Source organism: Lissotriton helveticus, chromosome 10, assembly GCF_964261635.1.
Source record: "Lissotriton helveticus chromosome 10, aLisHel1.1, whole genome shotgun sequence".
In the NCBI taxonomy this organism is placed as follows: domain Eukaryota; kingdom Metazoa; phylum Chordata; class Amphibia; order Caudata; family Salamandridae; genus Lissotriton; species Lissotriton helveticus.
This window is the reverse complement of record NC_136071.1, coordinates 589628678-589643635: the sequence shown is the minus strand read 5'-3', so window position 1 is coordinate 589643635 and position 14958 is coordinate 589628678. Positions and strand designations below refer to the sequence as shown.

General features: G+C 47.3%; 26 non-coding genes across 26 annotated transcripts; all 26 read right to left on the bottom strand.

The window, feature by feature from the left end:
• Nucleotides 1-240: 240 nt before the first annotated feature.
• On the bottom strand, nt 241-312 carry TRNAP-CGG (transfer RNA proline (anticodon CGG)). The gene has a single exon. It is a non-coding gene; the product is annotated as a tRNA-Pro (tRNA).
• Nucleotides 313-1253: 941 nt separating this feature from the next.
• Nucleotides 1254-1365, bottom strand: TRNAL-CAA (transfer RNA leucine (anticodon CAA)). Its single transcript has 2 exons — nt 1328-1365; nt 1254-1299 (listed from the first exon to the last, which is right to left on the bottom strand). It is a non-coding gene; the product is annotated as a tRNA-Leu (tRNA).
• A 295-nt stretch (nt 1366-1660) lies between these two features.
• TRNAV-AAC (transfer RNA valine (anticodon AAC)) lies at nt 1661-1733 on the bottom strand. The gene has a single exon. It is a non-coding gene; the product is annotated as a tRNA-Val (tRNA).
• Nucleotides 1734-2118: 385 nt separating this feature from the next.
• Nucleotides 2119-2190, bottom strand: TRNAP-AGG (transfer RNA proline (anticodon AGG)). Its single transcript has one exon. It is a non-coding gene; the product is annotated as a tRNA-Pro (tRNA).
• A 434-nt stretch (nt 2191-2624) lies between these two features.
• On the bottom strand, nt 2625-2697 carry TRNAV-UAC (transfer RNA valine (anticodon UAC)). The gene has a single exon. It is a non-coding gene; the product is annotated as a tRNA-Val (tRNA).
• A 384-nt stretch (nt 2698-3081) lies between these two features.
• On the bottom strand, nt 3082-3153 carry TRNAP-CGG (transfer RNA proline (anticodon CGG)). Its single transcript has one exon. It is a non-coding gene; the product is annotated as a tRNA-Pro (tRNA).
• Nucleotides 3154-4094: 941 nt separating this feature from the next.
• On the bottom strand, nt 4095-4206 carry TRNAL-CAA (transfer RNA leucine (anticodon CAA)). The gene is made up of 2 exons: nt 4169-4206; nt 4095-4140 (listed from the first exon to the last, which is right to left on the bottom strand). It is a non-coding gene; the product is annotated as a tRNA-Leu (tRNA).
• Nucleotides 4207-4501: 295 nt separating this feature from the next.
• Nucleotides 4502-4574, bottom strand: TRNAV-AAC (transfer RNA valine (anticodon AAC)). The gene has a single exon. It is a non-coding gene; the product is annotated as a tRNA-Val (tRNA).
• Nucleotides 4575-4959: 385 nt separating this feature from the next.
• TRNAP-AGG (transfer RNA proline (anticodon AGG)) lies at nt 4960-5031 on the bottom strand. The gene has a single exon. It is a non-coding gene; the product is annotated as a tRNA-Pro (tRNA).
• A 434-nt stretch (nt 5032-5465) lies between these two features.
• Nucleotides 5466-5538, bottom strand: TRNAV-UAC (transfer RNA valine (anticodon UAC)). The gene has a single exon. It is a non-coding gene; the product is annotated as a tRNA-Val (tRNA).
• A 384-nt stretch (nt 5539-5922) lies between these two features.
• On the bottom strand, nt 5923-5994 carry TRNAP-CGG (transfer RNA proline (anticodon CGG)). The gene has a single exon. It is a non-coding gene; the product is annotated as a tRNA-Pro (tRNA).
• A 930-nt stretch (nt 5995-6924) lies between these two features.
• Nucleotides 6925-7036, bottom strand: TRNAL-CAA (transfer RNA leucine (anticodon CAA)). Its single transcript has 2 exons — nt 6999-7036; nt 6925-6970 (listed from the first exon to the last, which is right to left on the bottom strand). It is a non-coding gene; the product is annotated as a tRNA-Leu (tRNA).
• A 295-nt stretch (nt 7037-7331) lies between these two features.
• TRNAV-AAC (transfer RNA valine (anticodon AAC)) lies at nt 7332-7404 on the bottom strand. Its single transcript has one exon. It is a non-coding gene; the product is annotated as a tRNA-Val (tRNA).
• Nucleotides 7405-7789: 385 nt separating this feature from the next.
• TRNAP-AGG (transfer RNA proline (anticodon AGG)) lies at nt 7790-7861 on the bottom strand. Its single transcript has one exon. It is a non-coding gene; the product is annotated as a tRNA-Pro (tRNA).
• Nucleotides 7862-8295: 434 nt separating this feature from the next.
• TRNAV-UAC (transfer RNA valine (anticodon UAC)) lies at nt 8296-8368 on the bottom strand. The gene has a single exon. It is a non-coding gene; the product is annotated as a tRNA-Val (tRNA).
• A 384-nt stretch (nt 8369-8752) lies between these two features.
• On the bottom strand, nt 8753-8824 carry TRNAP-CGG (transfer RNA proline (anticodon CGG)). The gene has a single exon. It is a non-coding gene; the product is annotated as a tRNA-Pro (tRNA).
• Nucleotides 8825-9765: 941 nt separating this feature from the next.
• Nucleotides 9766-9877, bottom strand: TRNAL-CAA (transfer RNA leucine (anticodon CAA)). The gene is made up of 2 exons: nt 9840-9877; nt 9766-9811 (listed from the first exon to the last, which is right to left on the bottom strand). It is a non-coding gene; the product is annotated as a tRNA-Leu (tRNA).
• Nucleotides 9878-10172: 295 nt separating this feature from the next.
• Nucleotides 10173-10245, bottom strand: TRNAV-AAC (transfer RNA valine (anticodon AAC)). Its single transcript has one exon. It is a non-coding gene; the product is annotated as a tRNA-Val (tRNA).
• A 385-nt stretch (nt 10246-10630) lies between these two features.
• TRNAP-AGG (transfer RNA proline (anticodon AGG)) lies at nt 10631-10702 on the bottom strand. The gene has a single exon. It is a non-coding gene; the product is annotated as a tRNA-Pro (tRNA).
• Nucleotides 10703-11136: 434 nt separating this feature from the next.
• On the bottom strand, nt 11137-11209 carry TRNAV-UAC (transfer RNA valine (anticodon UAC)). Its single transcript has one exon. It is a non-coding gene; the product is annotated as a tRNA-Val (tRNA).
• Nucleotides 11210-11593: 384 nt separating this feature from the next.
• On the bottom strand, nt 11594-11665 carry TRNAP-CGG (transfer RNA proline (anticodon CGG)). Its single transcript has one exon. It is a non-coding gene; the product is annotated as a tRNA-Pro (tRNA).
• A 930-nt stretch (nt 11666-12595) lies between these two features.
• Nucleotides 12596-12707, bottom strand: TRNAL-CAA (transfer RNA leucine (anticodon CAA)). The gene is made up of 2 exons: nt 12670-12707; nt 12596-12641 (listed from the first exon to the last, which is right to left on the bottom strand). It is a non-coding gene; the product is annotated as a tRNA-Leu (tRNA).
• A 295-nt stretch (nt 12708-13002) lies between these two features.
• On the bottom strand, nt 13003-13075 carry TRNAV-AAC (transfer RNA valine (anticodon AAC)). Its single transcript has one exon. It is a non-coding gene; the product is annotated as a tRNA-Val (tRNA).
• A 385-nt stretch (nt 13076-13460) lies between these two features.
• TRNAP-AGG (transfer RNA proline (anticodon AGG)) lies at nt 13461-13532 on the bottom strand. Its single transcript has one exon. It is a non-coding gene; the product is annotated as a tRNA-Pro (tRNA).
• A 434-nt stretch (nt 13533-13966) lies between these two features.
• On the bottom strand, nt 13967-14039 carry TRNAV-UAC (transfer RNA valine (anticodon UAC)). Its single transcript has one exon. It is a non-coding gene; the product is annotated as a tRNA-Val (tRNA).
• Nucleotides 14040-14423: 384 nt separating this feature from the next.
• TRNAP-CGG (transfer RNA proline (anticodon CGG)) lies at nt 14424-14495 on the bottom strand. Its single transcript has one exon. It is a non-coding gene; the product is annotated as a tRNA-Pro (tRNA).
• Nucleotides 14496-14958: the final 463 nt, after the last annotated feature.

Below are 14958 nucleotides of genomic sequence, written 5' to 3'. Positions count from 1 at the left end.
AGAGGCGATTTTGAAACCATATCCTGAAATTACACTAGAAAAACACTATGCATGTAATGTTCCTACCATGCTGGTCTGGCCCAGAAAAGCAGTTGCAAAGAAGTCCTGCACTCCTTTATCCCGCCACAAGTGGAAAATAGCGTGCAGGGTAAGGAACTTTCTCGACATACACAGCGTCTTATAGCATTGAAAAGAAGAAATGCTCCTATATTACAAGCATCCTGAAAATGTCCACAGCATGGGCTCGTCCGGGATTTGAACCCGGGACCTCTCGCACCCGAAGCGAGAATCATACCCCTAGACCAACGAGCCTGAGTGGCCAGGAGACATTTTGAACAATTTCTGAAGCGTGTTTCAGAAAAAAAGCAGGGCTATTTGGCTAGTCTCCCTCTAAGTGAGCCTCACAACGTCATGTTTTCTCTCAAGTTGTTGTTTTTTCACTCTAGCAAGAAAGGGGGCAGCCAATCTCCTATCAGCCAGTGAGCAGAAAAAAGGCACAGATGAGAACAGCAAGCACTTTCTGGCAATTGTTCTCCTCTGCAAGTCCTGGACCCTTGCCCCATAGACTTCCACACCAGAAGCAATGAAGGGCCCACCATTTCCTGCGCCTGAGAAAGAGGGGTTTGATATTTGGATTCAAACGCGCTCGCTCAGCGCTCGATCAGGCTCGATCAGGCGAGATTTATATGAGTGGCTCACAGGCCTGAAACACTAACCTGGGAGACCCAGAGTGGCTGACTTCTCAGTATAGCCATTGTTGGGCGAGTCACCTCCTTTCCTCCTGCCTCAATCTAGAATTGGCTGCAAATCATAAGAGAGAGTGCAATGCCCGTGTGCAGTGCCTACTCCCAGCTACCTCTCTGTCTTCCTTATGTAAATTAGAATTTGCAAGGGGGGAACCAATGGCATTCTGCTCCTCCCACATAACCAGGAAGCCCTGTTGAACATGTCTGCCTGTGTTTTTGCAGGGACAGTGCCTTCTCTGCCCAAAAGGTGGCAGGAGAGCCTCACAACAAATGATGGGATCAACTGCTTAGTTAGAAACCCAGCAAGGCAGTTACTGTCATGGAGTGCAAATTTAATGGAAGGTGTGCCTGAGGTGTCATTTCCAGAAATCCATGGAATTGTGATTGAGGGCCCAGCCTGATTGTTGGTGGATTTCTCTTCACATGCTACAGGTTCCTGCAAAGATTGTGGTGTTTGCCGGGAACGCACTGCAAAAAACAGGAAGATTTACGGGTGTAAAAGGGACCTGTCAGAAGTGGGATTTGAACCCACGCCTCCATGAGGAGACCAGAAGGCTCAGCTACACTGAAGATCAAGCTCTCTTGAGTCTGGCGCCTTAGACCACTCGGCCATCCTGACGGCTCATGAGGGGGGCTTAGGTCTAACTCTTCTATCTGCACCTGCCAATGTTTCCACTTACAACCTTCACAGCAATGTCACAGGTGTAAAGGCCCCAACAATACAACATAGCTTAAACAAAATAAAAATAGGCACAAGAACGACCCCCAGATGACGGATGCAGATAACTTTGTTTCGTCTTGCAAAGGTAAAGAAAGTTTCCCACGGCTCACTGTGTTCAAAGACCACCTCTTCTTAAACTTGCATTCAGATAATAAGGTTTTAGAGTGTGCACATAAAAGCAGCCAACGCTCAGTGTTTCTGCCCGGTCTCAAACCGGGGACCTTTCGCGTGTTAGGTGAACGTGATGACCACTACACTACAGAAACGACCTTGCTGCTTGCTACTGTTAAAGCAAAGTTCCTCTCAAGGCTTCACCCTACTTCTATTCTGCTGTATCAGCAGCGGCTCAGAATGTGCAGAACAAGTGTGAAAACCTCAGAGATATCATCCAACATGCTTGCAATTAGACGTATTCAAAATTTACTTGTGCAGGCATCGACAGACAAATATCTGATGCCTAAATGTCTGCGAGTACAGCTTGGGAAAGCATCACCTGGGACACACTGAGACTAAGCAGGTAGGCAGAAAAAGCACGATGATCCATTTTTCTTCTGAGGTTAGGAATATGTTGCGCAACAATGCACCGAGTATTACTAGAAATAGTCAGGCATAGTGCATTTTTAGTACGATTTGTATGTTTAGCTCTAAAAAGGGCTCGTCCGGGATTTGAACCCGGGACCTCTCGCACCCTAAGCGAGAATCATACCCCTAGACCAACGAGCCACGCAAGAGTCACCTCTGACATGGCTCCAGGGGTTAGTGGCAGCTAGTCGGTGAATGCTTCACCCAAAGCAAGCAACTGCACATGTTGCTCTCTTCTGCAATATGATTGCTGTCTTTTCCATGGCCGTCATCAAACAAGAAATTAAAAAGCCTCTGTCCTTCAGACAGTTTGTTTTCTCTAAGTGTCTGCTTGCGGTGAGGACAAGAAAAGCATTTCTGCTCTCATTCCTTGCTTTCATGAAGTAGGCCCACCCTTCAGAGCAAAGGGCGAGCAAGCGAATGGCGCAAGCTATCGTCACTTCTCTTTTCGAGCTGTCACTGAGATCCCTGGAGCACACTACGTCAGGTTGGTGAGGGATAGACAGCCTCTATTATCTCAGCTTTCCTATAAAGTCAGCCAGTAAAGGCAAACACTGTTAAAAACAGCAAACCGCTGTTTCTGCCCGGTCTCGAACCAAGGACCTATCGCGTGTAAGGCGAACGTGAAAACCACTACACTACAGAAACAGACACTAACTCAGGAATCTTGTTGGCATGTATTGGGCTGGAATGCACAGACTAAGGGCCAATGTCCTTGAAGCTCAAAGTTGGGCTCTCCTTACCCGGTCTCTATTTCTTTGGAAGACAGGAATGAGGACCACTTTTATTCCAAGAGGCGATTTTGAAACCATATCCTGAAATTACACTAGAAAAACACTATGCATGTAATGTTCCTACCATGCTGGTCTGGCCCAGAAAAGCAGTTGCAAAGAAGTCCTGCACTCCTTTATCCCGCCACAAGTGGAAAATAGCGTGCAGGGTAAGGAACTTTCTCGACATACACAGCGTCTTATAGCATTGAAAAGAAGAAATGCTCCTATATTACAAGCATCCTGAAAATGTCCACAGCATGGGCTCGTCCGGGATTTGAACCCGGGACCTCTCGCACCCGAAGCGAGAATCATACCCCTAGACCAACGAGCCTGAGTGGCCAGGAGACATTTTGAACAATTTCTGAAGCGTCTTTCAGAAAAAAAGCAGGGCTATTTGGCTAGTCTCCCTCTAAGTGAGCCTCACAACGTCATGTTTTCTCTCAAGTTGTTGTTTTTTCACTCTAGCAAGAAAGGGGGCAGCCAATCTCCTATCAGCCAGTGAGCAGAAAAAAGGCACAGATGAGAACAGCAAGCACTTTCTGGCAATTGTTCTCCTCTGCAAGTCCTGGACCCTTGCCCCATAGACTTCCACACCAGAAGCAATGAAGGGCCCACCATTTCCTGCGCCTGAGAAAGAGGGGTTTGATATTTGGATTCAAACGCGCTCGCTCAGCGCTCGATCAGGCTCGATCAGGCGAGATTTATATGAGTGGCTCACAGGCCTGAAACACTAACCTGGGAGACCCAGAGTGGCTGACTTCTCAGTATAGCCATTGTTGGGCGAGTCACCTCCTTTCCTCCTGCCTCAATCTAGAATTGGCTGCAAATCATAAGAGAGAGTGCAATGCCCGTGTGCAGTGCCTACTCCCAGCTACCTCTCTGTCTTCCTTATGTAAATTAGAATTTGCAAGGGGGGAACCAATGGCATTCTGCTCCTCCCACATAACCAGGAAGCCCTGTTGAACATGTCTGCCTGTGTTTTTGCAGGGACAGTGCCTTCTCTGCCCAAAAGGTGGCAGGAGAGCCTCACAACAAATGATGGGATCAACTGCTTAGTTAGAAACCCAGCAAGGCAGTTACTGTCATGGAGTGCAAATTTAATGGAAGGTGTGCCTGAGGTGTCATTTCCAGAAATCCATGGAATTGTGATTGAGGGCCCAGCCTGATTGTTGGTGGATTTCTCTTCACATGCTACAGGTTCCTGCAAAGATTGTGGTGTTTGCCGGGAACGCACTGCAAAAAACAGGAAGATTTACGGGTGTAAAAGGGACCTGTCAGAAGTGGGATTTGAACCCACGCCTCCATGAGGAGACCAGAAGGCTCAGCTACACTGAAGATCAAGCTCTCTTGAGTCTGGCGCCTTAGACCACTCGGCCATCCTGACGGCTCATGAGGGGGGCTTAGGTCTAACTCTTCTATCTGCACCTGCCAATGTTTCCACTTACAACCTTCACAGCAATGTCACAGGTGTAAAGGCCCCAACAATACAACATAGCTTAAACAAAATAAAAATAGGCACAAGAACGACCCCCAGATGACGGATGCAGATAACTTTGTTTCGTCTTGCAAAGGTAAAGAAAGTTTCCCACGGCTCACTGTGTTCAAAGACCACCTCTTCTTAAACTTGCATTCAGATAATAAGGTTTTAGAGTGTGCACATAAAAGCAGCCAACGCTCAGTGTTTCTGCCCGGTCTCAAACCGGGGACCTTTCGCGTGTTAGGTGAACGTGATGACCACTACACTACAGAAACGACCTTGCTGCTTGCTACTGTTAAAGCAAAGTTCCTCTCAAGGCTTCACCCTACTTCTATTCTGCTGTATCAGCAGCGGCTCAGAATGTGCAGAACAAGTGTGAAAACCTCAGAGATATCATCCAACATGCTTGCAATTAGACGTATTCAAAATTTACTTGTGCAGGCATCGACAGACAAATATCTGATGCCTAAATGTCTGCGAGTACAGCTTGGGAAAGCATCACCTGGGACACACTGAGACTAAGCAGGTAGGCAGAAAAAGCACGATGATCCATTTTTCTTCTGAGGTTAGGAATATGTTGCGCAACAATGCACCGAGTATTACTAGAAATAGTCAGGCATAGTGCATTTTTAGTACGATTTGTATGTTTAGCTCTAAAAAGGGCTCGTCCGGGATTTGAACCCGGGACCTCTCGCACCCTAAGCGAGAATCATACCCCTAGACCAACGAGCCACGCAAGAGTCACCTCTGACATGGCTCCAGGGGTTAGTGGCAGCTAGTCGGTGAATGCTTCACCCAAAGCAAGCAACTGCACATGTTGCTCTCTTCTGCAATATGATTGCTGTCTTTTCCATGGCCGTCATCAAACAAGAAATTAAAAAGCCTCTGTCCTTCAGACAGTTTGTTTTCTCTAAGTGTCTGCTTGCGGTGAGGACAAGAAAAGCATTTCTGCTCTCATTCCTTGCTTTCATGAAGTAGGCCCGCCCTTCAGAGCAAAGGGCGAGCAAGCGAATGGCGCAAGCTATCGTCACTTCTCTTTTCGAGCTGTCACTGAGATCCCTGGAGCACACTACGTCAGGTTGGTGAGGGATAGACAGCCTCTATTATCTCAGCTTTCCTATAAAGTCAGCCAGTAAAGGCAAACACTGTTAAAAACAGCAAACCGCTGTTTCTGCCCGGTCTCGAACCAAGGACCTATCGCGTGTAAGGCGAACGTGAAAACCACTACACTACAGAAACAGACACTAACTCAGGAATCTTGTTGGCATGTATTGGGCTGGAATGCACAGACTAAGGGCCAATGTCCTTGAAGCTCAAAGTTGGGCTCTCCTTACCCGGTCTCTATTTCTTTGGAAGACAGGAATGAGGACCACTTTTATTCCAAGAGGCGATTTTGAAACCATATCCTGAAATTACACTAGAAAAACACTATGCATGTAATGTTCCTACCATGCTGGTCTGGCCCAGAAAAGCAGTTGCAAAGAAGTCCTGCACTCCTTTATCCCGCCACAAGTGGAAAATAGCGTGCAGGGTAAGGAACTTTCTCGACATACACAGCGTCTTATAGCATTGAAAAGAAGAAATGCTCCTATATTACAAGCATCCTGAAAATGTCCACAGCATGGGCTCGTCCGGGATTTGAACCCGGGACCTCTCGCACCCGAAGCGAGAATCATACCCCTAGACCAACGAGCCTGAGTGGCCAGGAGACATTTTGAACAATTTCTGAAGCGTGTTTCAGAAAAAAAGCAGGGCTATTTGGCTAGTCTCCCTCTAAGTGAGCCTCACAACGTCATGTTTTCTCTCAAGTTGTTGTTTTTTCACTCTAGCAAGAAAGGGGGCAGCCAATCTCCTATCAGCCAGTGAGCAGAAAAAAGGCACAGATGAGAACAGCAAGCACTTTCTGGCAATTGTTCTCCTCTGCAAGTCCTGGACCCTTGCCCCATAGACTTCCACACCAGAAGCAATGAAGGGCCCACCATTTCCTGCGCCTGAGAAAGAGGGGTTTGATATTTGGATTCAAACGCTCTCGATCAGGCTCGATCAGGCGAGATTTATATGAGTGGCTCACAGGCCTGAAACACTAACCTGGGAGACCCAGAGTGGCTGACTTCTCAGTATAGCCATTGTTGGGCGAGTCACCTCCTTTCCTCCTGCCTCAATCTAGAATTGGCTGCAAATCATAAGAGAGAGTGCAATGCCCGTGTGCAGTGCCTACTCCCAGCTACCTCTCTGTCTTCCTTATGTAAATTAGAATTTGCAAGGGGGGAACCAATGGCATTCTGCTCCTCCCACATAACCAGGAAGCCCTGTTGAACATGTCTGCCTGTGTTTTTGCAGGGACAGTGCCTTCTCTGCCCAAAAGGTGGCAGGAGAGCCTCACAACAAATGATGGGATCAACTGCTTAGTTAGAAACCCAGCAAGGCAGTTACTGTCATGGAGTGCAAATTTAATGGAAGGTGTGCCTGAGGTGTCATTTCCAGAAATCCATGGAATTGTGATTGAGGGCCCAGCCTGATTGTTGGTGGATTTCTCTTCACATGCTACAGGTTCCTGCAAAGATTGTGGTGTTTGCCGGGAACGCACTGCAAAAAACAGGAAGATTTACGGGTGTAAAAGGGACCTGTCAGAAGTGGGATTTGAACCCACGCCTCCATGAGGAGACCAGAAGGCTCAGCTACATTGAAAGTCAAGCACTCTTGAGTCTGGCGCCTTAGACCACTCGGCCATCCTGACGGCTCATGAGGGGGGCTTAGGTCTAACTCTTCTATCTGCACCTGCCAATGTTTCCACTTACAACCTTCACAGCAATGTCACAGGTGTAAAGGCCCCAACAATACAACATAGCTTAAACAAAATAAAAATAGGCACAAGAACGACCCCCAGATGACGGATGCAGATAACTTTGTTTCGTCTTGCAAAGGTAAAGAAAGTTTCCCACGGCTCACTGTGTTCAAAGACCACCTCTTCTTAAACTTGCATTCAGATAATAAGGTTTTAGAGTGTGCACATAAAAGCAGCCAACGCTCAGTGTTTCTGCCCGGTCTCAAACCGGGGACCTTTCGCGTGTTAGGTGAACGTGATGACCACTACACTACAGAAACGACCTTGCTGCTTGCTACTGTTAAAGCAAAGTTCCTCTCAAGGCTTCACCCTACTTCTATTCTGCTGTATCAGCAGCGGCTCAGAATGTGCAGAACAAGTGTGAAAACCTCAGAGATATCATCCAACATGCTTGCAATTAGACGTATTCAAAATTTACTTGTGCAGGCATCGACAGACAAATATCTGATGCCTAAATGTCTGCGAGTACAGCTTGGGAAAGCATCACCTGGGACACACTGAGACTAAGCAGGTAGGCAGAAAAAGCACGATGATCCATTTTTCTTCTGAGGTTAGGAATATGTTGCGCAACAATGCACCGAGTATTACTAGAAATAGTCAGGCATAGTGCATTTTTAGTACGATTTGTATGTTTAGCTCTAAAAAGGGCTCGTCCGGGATTTGAACCCGGGACCTCTCGCACCCTAAGCGAGAATCATACCCCTAGACCAACGAGCCACGCAAGAGTCACCTCTGACATGGCTCCAGGGGTTAGTGGCAGCTAGTCGGTGAATGCTTCACCCAAAGCAAGCAACTGCACATGTTGCTCTCTTCTGCAATATGATTGCTGTCTTTTCCATGGCCGTCATCAAACAAGAAATTAAAAAGCCTCTGTCCTTCAGACAGTTTGTTTTCTCTAAGTGTCTGCTTGCGGTGAGGACAAGAAAAGCATTTCTGCTCTCATTCCTTGCTTTCATGAAGTAGGCCCACCCTTCAGAGCAAAGGGCGAGCAAGCGAATGGCGCAAGCTATCGTCACTTCTCTTTTCGAGCTGTCACTGAGATCCCTGGAGCACACTACGTCAGGTTGGTGAGGGATAGACAGCCTCTATTATCTCAGCTTTCCTATAAAGTCAGCCAGTAAAGGCAAACACTGTTAAAAACAGCAAACCGCTGTTTCTGCCCGGTCTCGAACCAAGGACCTATCGCGTGTAAGGCGAACGTGAAAACCACTACACTACAGAAACAGACACTAACTCAGGAATCTTGTTGGCATGTATTGGGCTGGAATGCACAGACTAAGGGCCAATGTCCTTGAAGCTCAAAGTTGGGCTCTCCTTACCCGGTCTCTATTTCTTTGGAAGACAGGAATGAGGACCACTTTTATTCCAAGAGGCGATTTTGAAACCATATCCTGAAATTACACTAGAAAAACACTATGCATGTAATGTTCCTACCATGCTGGTCTGGCCCAGAAAAGCAGTTGCAAAGAAGTCCTGCACTCCTTTATCCCGCCACAAGTGGAAAATAGCGTGCAGGGTAAGGAACTTTCTCGACATACACAGCGTCTTATAGCATTGAAAAGAAGAAATGCTCCTATATTACAAGCATCCTGAAAATGTCCACAGCATGGGCTCGTCCGGGATTTGAACCCGGGACCTCTCGCACCCGAAGCGAGAATCATACCCCTAGACCAACGAGCCTGAGTGGCCAGGAGACATTTTGAACAATTTCTGAAGCGTCTTTCAGAAAAAAAGCAGGGCTATTTGGCTAGTCTCCCTCTAAGTGAGCCTCACAACGTCATGTTTTCTCTCAAGTTGTTGTTTTTTCACTCTAGCAAGAAAGGGGGCAGCCAATCTCCTATCAGCCAGTGAGCAGAAAAAAGGCACAGATGAGAACAGCAAGCACTTTCTGGCAATTGTTCTCCTCTGCAAGTCCTGGACCCTTGCCCCATAGACTTCCACACCAGAAGCAATGAAGGGCCCACCATTTCCTGCGCCTGAGAAAGAGGGGTTTGATATTTGGATTCAAACGCGCTCGCTCAGCGCTCGATCAGGCTCGATCAGGCGAGATTTATATGAGTGGCTCACAGGCCTGAAACACTAACCTGGGAGACCCAGAGTGGCTGACTTCTCAGTATAGCCATTGTTGGGCGAGTCACCTCCTTTCCTCCTGCCTCAATCTAGAATTGGCTGCAAATCATAAGAGAGAGTGCAATGCCCGTGTGCAGTGCCTACTCCCAGCTACCTCTCTGTCTTCCTTATGTAAATTAGAATTTGCAAGGGGGGAACCAATGGCATTCTGCTCCTCCCACATAACCAGGAAGCCCTGTTGAACATGTCTGCCTGTGTTTTTGCAGGGACAGTGCCTTCTCTGCCCAAAAGGTGGCAGGAGAGCCTCACAACAAATGATGGGATCAACTGCTTAGTTAGAAACCCAGCAAGGCAGTTACTGTCATGGAGTGCAAATTTAATGGAAGGTGTGCCTGAGGTGTCATTTCCAGAAATCCATGGAATTGTGATTGAGGGCCCAGCCTGATTGTTGGTGGATTTCTCTTCACATGCTACAGGTTCCTGCAAAGATTGTGGTGTTTGCCGGGAACGCACTGCAAAAAACAGGAAGATTTACGGGTGTAAAAGGGACCTGTCAGAAGTGGGATTTGAACCCACGCCTCCATGAGGAGACCAGAAGGCTCAGCTACACTGAAGATCAAGCTCTCTTGAGTCTGGCGCCTTAGACCACTCGGCCATCCTGACGGCTCATGAGGGGGGCTTAGGTCTAACTCTTCTATCTGCACCTGCCAATGTTTCCACTTACAACCTTCACAGCAATGTCACAGGTGTAAAGGCCCCAACAATACAACATAGCTTAAACAAAATAAAAATAGGCACAAGAACGACCCCCAGATGACGGATGCAGATAACTTTGTTTCGTCTTGCAAAGGTAAAGAAAGTTTCCCACGGCTCACTGTGTTCAAAGACCACCTCTTCTTAAACTTGCATTCAGATAATAAGGTTTTAGAGTGTGCACATAAAAGCAGCCAACGCTCAGTGTTTCTGCCCGGTCTCAAACCGGGGACCTTTCGCGTGTTAGGTGAACGTGATGACCACTACACTACAGAAACGACCTTGCTGCTTGCTACTGTTAAAGCAAAGTTCCTCTCAAGGCTTCACCCTACTTCTATTCTGCTGTATCAGCAGCGGCTCAGAATGTGCAGAACAAGTGTGAAAACCTCAGAGATATCATCCAACATGCTTGCAATTAGACGTATTCAAAATTTACTTGTGCAGGCATCGACAGACAAATATCTGATGCCTAAATGTCTGCGAGTACAGCTTGGGAAAGCATCACCTGGGACACACTGAGACTAAGCAGGTAGGCAGAAAAAGCACGATGATCCATTTTTCTTCTGAGGTTAGGAATATGTTGCGCAACAATGCACCGAGTATTACTAGAAATAGTCAGGCATAGTGCATTTTTAGTACGATTTGTATGTTTAGCTCTAAAAAGGGCTCGTCCGGGATTTGAACCCGGGACCTCTCGCACCCTAAGCGAGAATCATACCCCTAGACCAACGAGCCACGCAAGAGTCACCTCTGACATGGCTCCAGGGGTTAGTGGCAGCTAGTCGGTGAATGCTTCACCCAAAGCAAGCAACTGCACATGTTGCTCTCTTCTGCAATATGATTGCTGTCTTTTCCATGGCCGTCATCAAACAAGAAATTAAAAAGCCTCTGTCCTTCAGACAGTTTGTTTTCTCTAAGTGTCTGCTTGCGGTGAGGACAAGAAAAGCATTTCTGCTCTCATTCCTTGCTTTCATGAAGTAGGCCCGCCCTTCAGAGCAAAGGGCGAGCAAGCGAATGGCGCAAGCTATCGTCACTTCTCTTTTCGAGCTGTCACTGAGATCCCTGGAGCACACTACGTCAGGTTGGTGAGGGATAGACAGCCTCTATTATCTCAGCTTTCCTATAAAGTCAGCCAGTAAAGGCAAACACTGTTAAAAACAGCAAACCGCTGTTTCTGCCCGGTCTCGAACCAAGGACCTATCGCGTGTAAGGCGAACGTGAAAACCACTACACTACAGAAACAGACACTAACTCAGGAATCTTGTTGGCATGTATTGGGCTGGAATGCACAGACTAAGGGCCAATGTCCTTGAAGCTCAAAGTTGGGCTCTCCTTACCCGGTCTCTATTTCTTTGGAAGACAGGAATGAGGACCACTTTTATTCCAAGAGGCGATTTTGAAACCATATCCTGAAATTACACTAGAAAAACACTATGCATGTAATGTTCCTACCATGCTGGTCTGGCCCAGAAAAGCAGTTGCAAAGAAGTCCTGCACTCCTTTATCCCGCCACAAGTGGAAAATAGCGTGCAGGGTAAGGAACTTTCTCGACATACACAGCGTCTTATAGCATTGAAAAGAAGAAATGCTCCTATATTACAAGCATCCTGAAAATGTCCACAGCATGGGCTCGTCCGGGATTTGAACCCGGGACCTCTCGCACCCGAAGCGAGAATCATACCCCTAGACCAACGAGCCTGAGTGGCCAGGAGACATTTTGAACAATTTCTGAAGCGTGTTTCAGAAAAAAAGCAGGGCTATTTGGCTAGTCTCCCTCTAAGTGAGCCTCACAACGTCATGTTTTCTCTCAAGTTGTTGTTTTTTCACTCTAGCAAGAAAGGGGGCAGCCAATCTCCTATCAGCCAGTGAGCAGAAAAAAGGCACAGATGAGAACAGCAAGCACTTTCTGGCAATTGTTCTCCTCTGCAAGTCCTGGACCCTTGCCCCATAGACTTCCACACCAGAAGCAATGAAGGGCCCACCATTTCCTGCGCCTGAGAAAGAGGGGTTTGATATTTGGATTCAAACGCTCTCGATCAGGCTCGATCAGGCGAGATTTATATGAGTGGCTCACAGGCCTGAAACACTAACCTGGGAGACCCAGAGTGGCTGACTTCTCAGTATAGCCATTGTTGGGCGAGTCACCTCCTTTCCTCCTGCCTCAATCTAGAATTGGCTGCAAATCATAAGAGAGAGTGCAATGCCCGTGTGCAGTGCCTACTCCCAGCTACCTCTCTGTCTTCCTTATGTAAATTAGAATTTGCAAGGGGGGAACCAATGGCATTCTGCTCCTCCCACATAACCAGGAAGCCCTGTTGAACATGTCTGCCTGTGTTTTTGCAGGGACAGTGCCTTCTCTGCCCAAAAGGTGGCAGGAGAGCCTCACAACAAATGATGGGATCAACTGCTTAGTTAGAAACCCAGCAAGGCAGTTACTGTCATGGAGTGCAAATTTAATGGAAGGTGTGCCTGAGGTGTCATTTCCAGAAATCCATGGAATTGTGATTGAGGGCCCAGCCTGATTGTTGGTGGATTTCTCTTCACATGCTACAGGTTCCTGCAAAGATTGTGGTGTTTGCCGGGAACGCACTGCAAAAAACAGGAAGATTTACGGGTGTAAAAGGGACCTGTCAGAAGTGGGATTTGAACCCACGCCTCCATGAGGAGACCAGAAGGCTCAGCTACATTGAAAGTCAAGCACTCTTGAGTCTGGCGCCTTAGACCACTCGGCCATCCTGACGGCTCATGAGGGGGGCTTAGGTCTAACTCTTCTATCTGCACCTGCCAATGTTTCCACTTACAACCTTCACAGCAATGTCACAGGTGTAAAGGCCCCAACAATACAACATAGCTTAAACAAAATAAAAATAGGCACAAGAACGACCCCCAGATGACGGATGCAGATAACTTTGTTTCGTCTTGCAAAGGTAAAGAAAGTTTCCCACGGCTCACTGTGTTCAAAGACCACCTCTTCTTAAACTTGCATTCAGATAATAAGGTTTTAGAGTGTGCACATAAAAGCAGCCAACGCTCAGTGTTTCTGCCCGGTCTCAAACCGGGGACCTTTCGCGTGTTAGGTGAACGTGATGACCACTACACTACAGAAACGACCTTGCTGCTTGCTACTGTTAAAGCAAAGTTCCTCTCAAGGCTTCACCCTACTTCTATTCTGCTGTATCAGCAGCGGCTCAGAATGTGCAGAACAAGTGTGAAAACCTCAGAGATATCATCCAACATGCTTGCAATTAGACGTATTCAAAATTTACTTGTGCAGGCATCGACAGACAAATATCTGATGCCTAAATGTCTGCGAGTACAGCTTGGGAAAGCATCACCTGGGACACACTGAGACTAAGCAGGTAGGCAGAAAAAGCACGATGATCCATTTTTCTTCTGAGGTTAGGAATATGTTGCGCAACAATGCACCGAGTATTACTAGAAATAGTCAGGCATAGTGCATTTTTAGTACGATTTGTATGTTTAGCTCTAAAAAGGGCTCGTCCGGGATTTGAACCCGGGACCTCTCGCACCCTAAGCGAGAATCATACCCCTAGACCAACGAGCCACGCAAGAGTCACCTCTGACATGGCTCCAGGGGTTAGTGGCAGCTAGTCGGTGAATGCTTCACCCAAAGCAAGCAACTGCACATGTTGCTCTCTTCTGCAATATGATTGCTGTCTTTTCCATGGCCGTCATCAAACAAGAAATTAAAAAGCCTCTGTCCTTCAGACAGTTTGTTTTCTCTAAGTGTCTGCTTGCGGTGAGGACAAGAAAAGCATTTCTGCTCTCATTCCTTGCTTTCATGAAGTAGGCCCACCCTTCAGAGCAAAGGGCGAGCAAGCGAATGGCGCAAGCTATCGTCACTTCTCTTTTCGAGCTGTCACTGAGATCCCTGGAGCACACTACGTCAGGTTGGTGAGGGATAGACAGCCTCTATTATCTCAGCTTTCCTATAAAGTCAGCCAGTAAAGGCAAACACTGTTAAAAACAGCAAACCGCTGTTTCTGCCCGGTCTCGAACCAAGGACCTATCGCGTGTAAGGCGAACGTGAAAACCACTACACTACAGAAACAGACACTAACTCAGGAATCTTGTTGGCATGTATTGGGCTGGAATGCACAGACTAAGGGCCAATGTCCTTGAAGCTCAAAGTTGGGCTCTCCTTACCCGGTCTCTATTTCTTTGGAAGACAGGAATGAGGACCACTTTTATTCCAAGAGGCGATTTTGAAACCATATCCTGAAATTACACTAGAAAAACACTATGCATGTAATGTTCCTACCATGCTGGTCTGGCCCAGAAAAGCAGTTGCAAAGAAGTCCTGCACTCCTTTATCCCGCCACAAGTGGAAAATAGCGTGCAGGGTAAGGAACTTTCTCGACATACACAGCGTCTTATAGCATTGAAAAGAAGAAATGCTCCTATATTACAAGCATCCTGAAAATGTCCACAGCATGGGCTCGTCCGGGATTTGAACCCGGGACCTCTCGCACCCGAAGCGAGAATCATACCCCTAGACCAACGAGCCTGAGTGGCCAGGAGACATTTTGAACAATTTCTGAAGCGTCTTTCAGAAAAAAAGCAGGGCTATTTGGCTAGTCTCCCTCTAAGTGAGCCTCACAACGTCATGTTTTCTCTCAAGTTGTTGTTTTTTCACTCTAGCAAGAAAGGGGGCAGCCAATCTCCTATCAGCCAGTGAGCAGAAAAAAGGCACAGATGAGAACAGCAAGCACTTTCTGGCAATTGTTCTCCTCTGCAAGTCCTGGACCCTTGCCCCATAGACTTCCACACCAGAAGCAATGAAGGGCCCACCATTTCCTGCGCCTGAGAAAGAGGGGTTTGATATTTGGATTCAAACGCGCTCGCTCAGCGCTCGATCAGGCTCGATCAGGCGAGATTTATATGAGTGGCTCACAGGCCTGAAACACTAACCTGGGAGACCCAGAGTGGCTGACTTCTCAGTATAGCCATTGTTGGGCGAGTCACCTCCT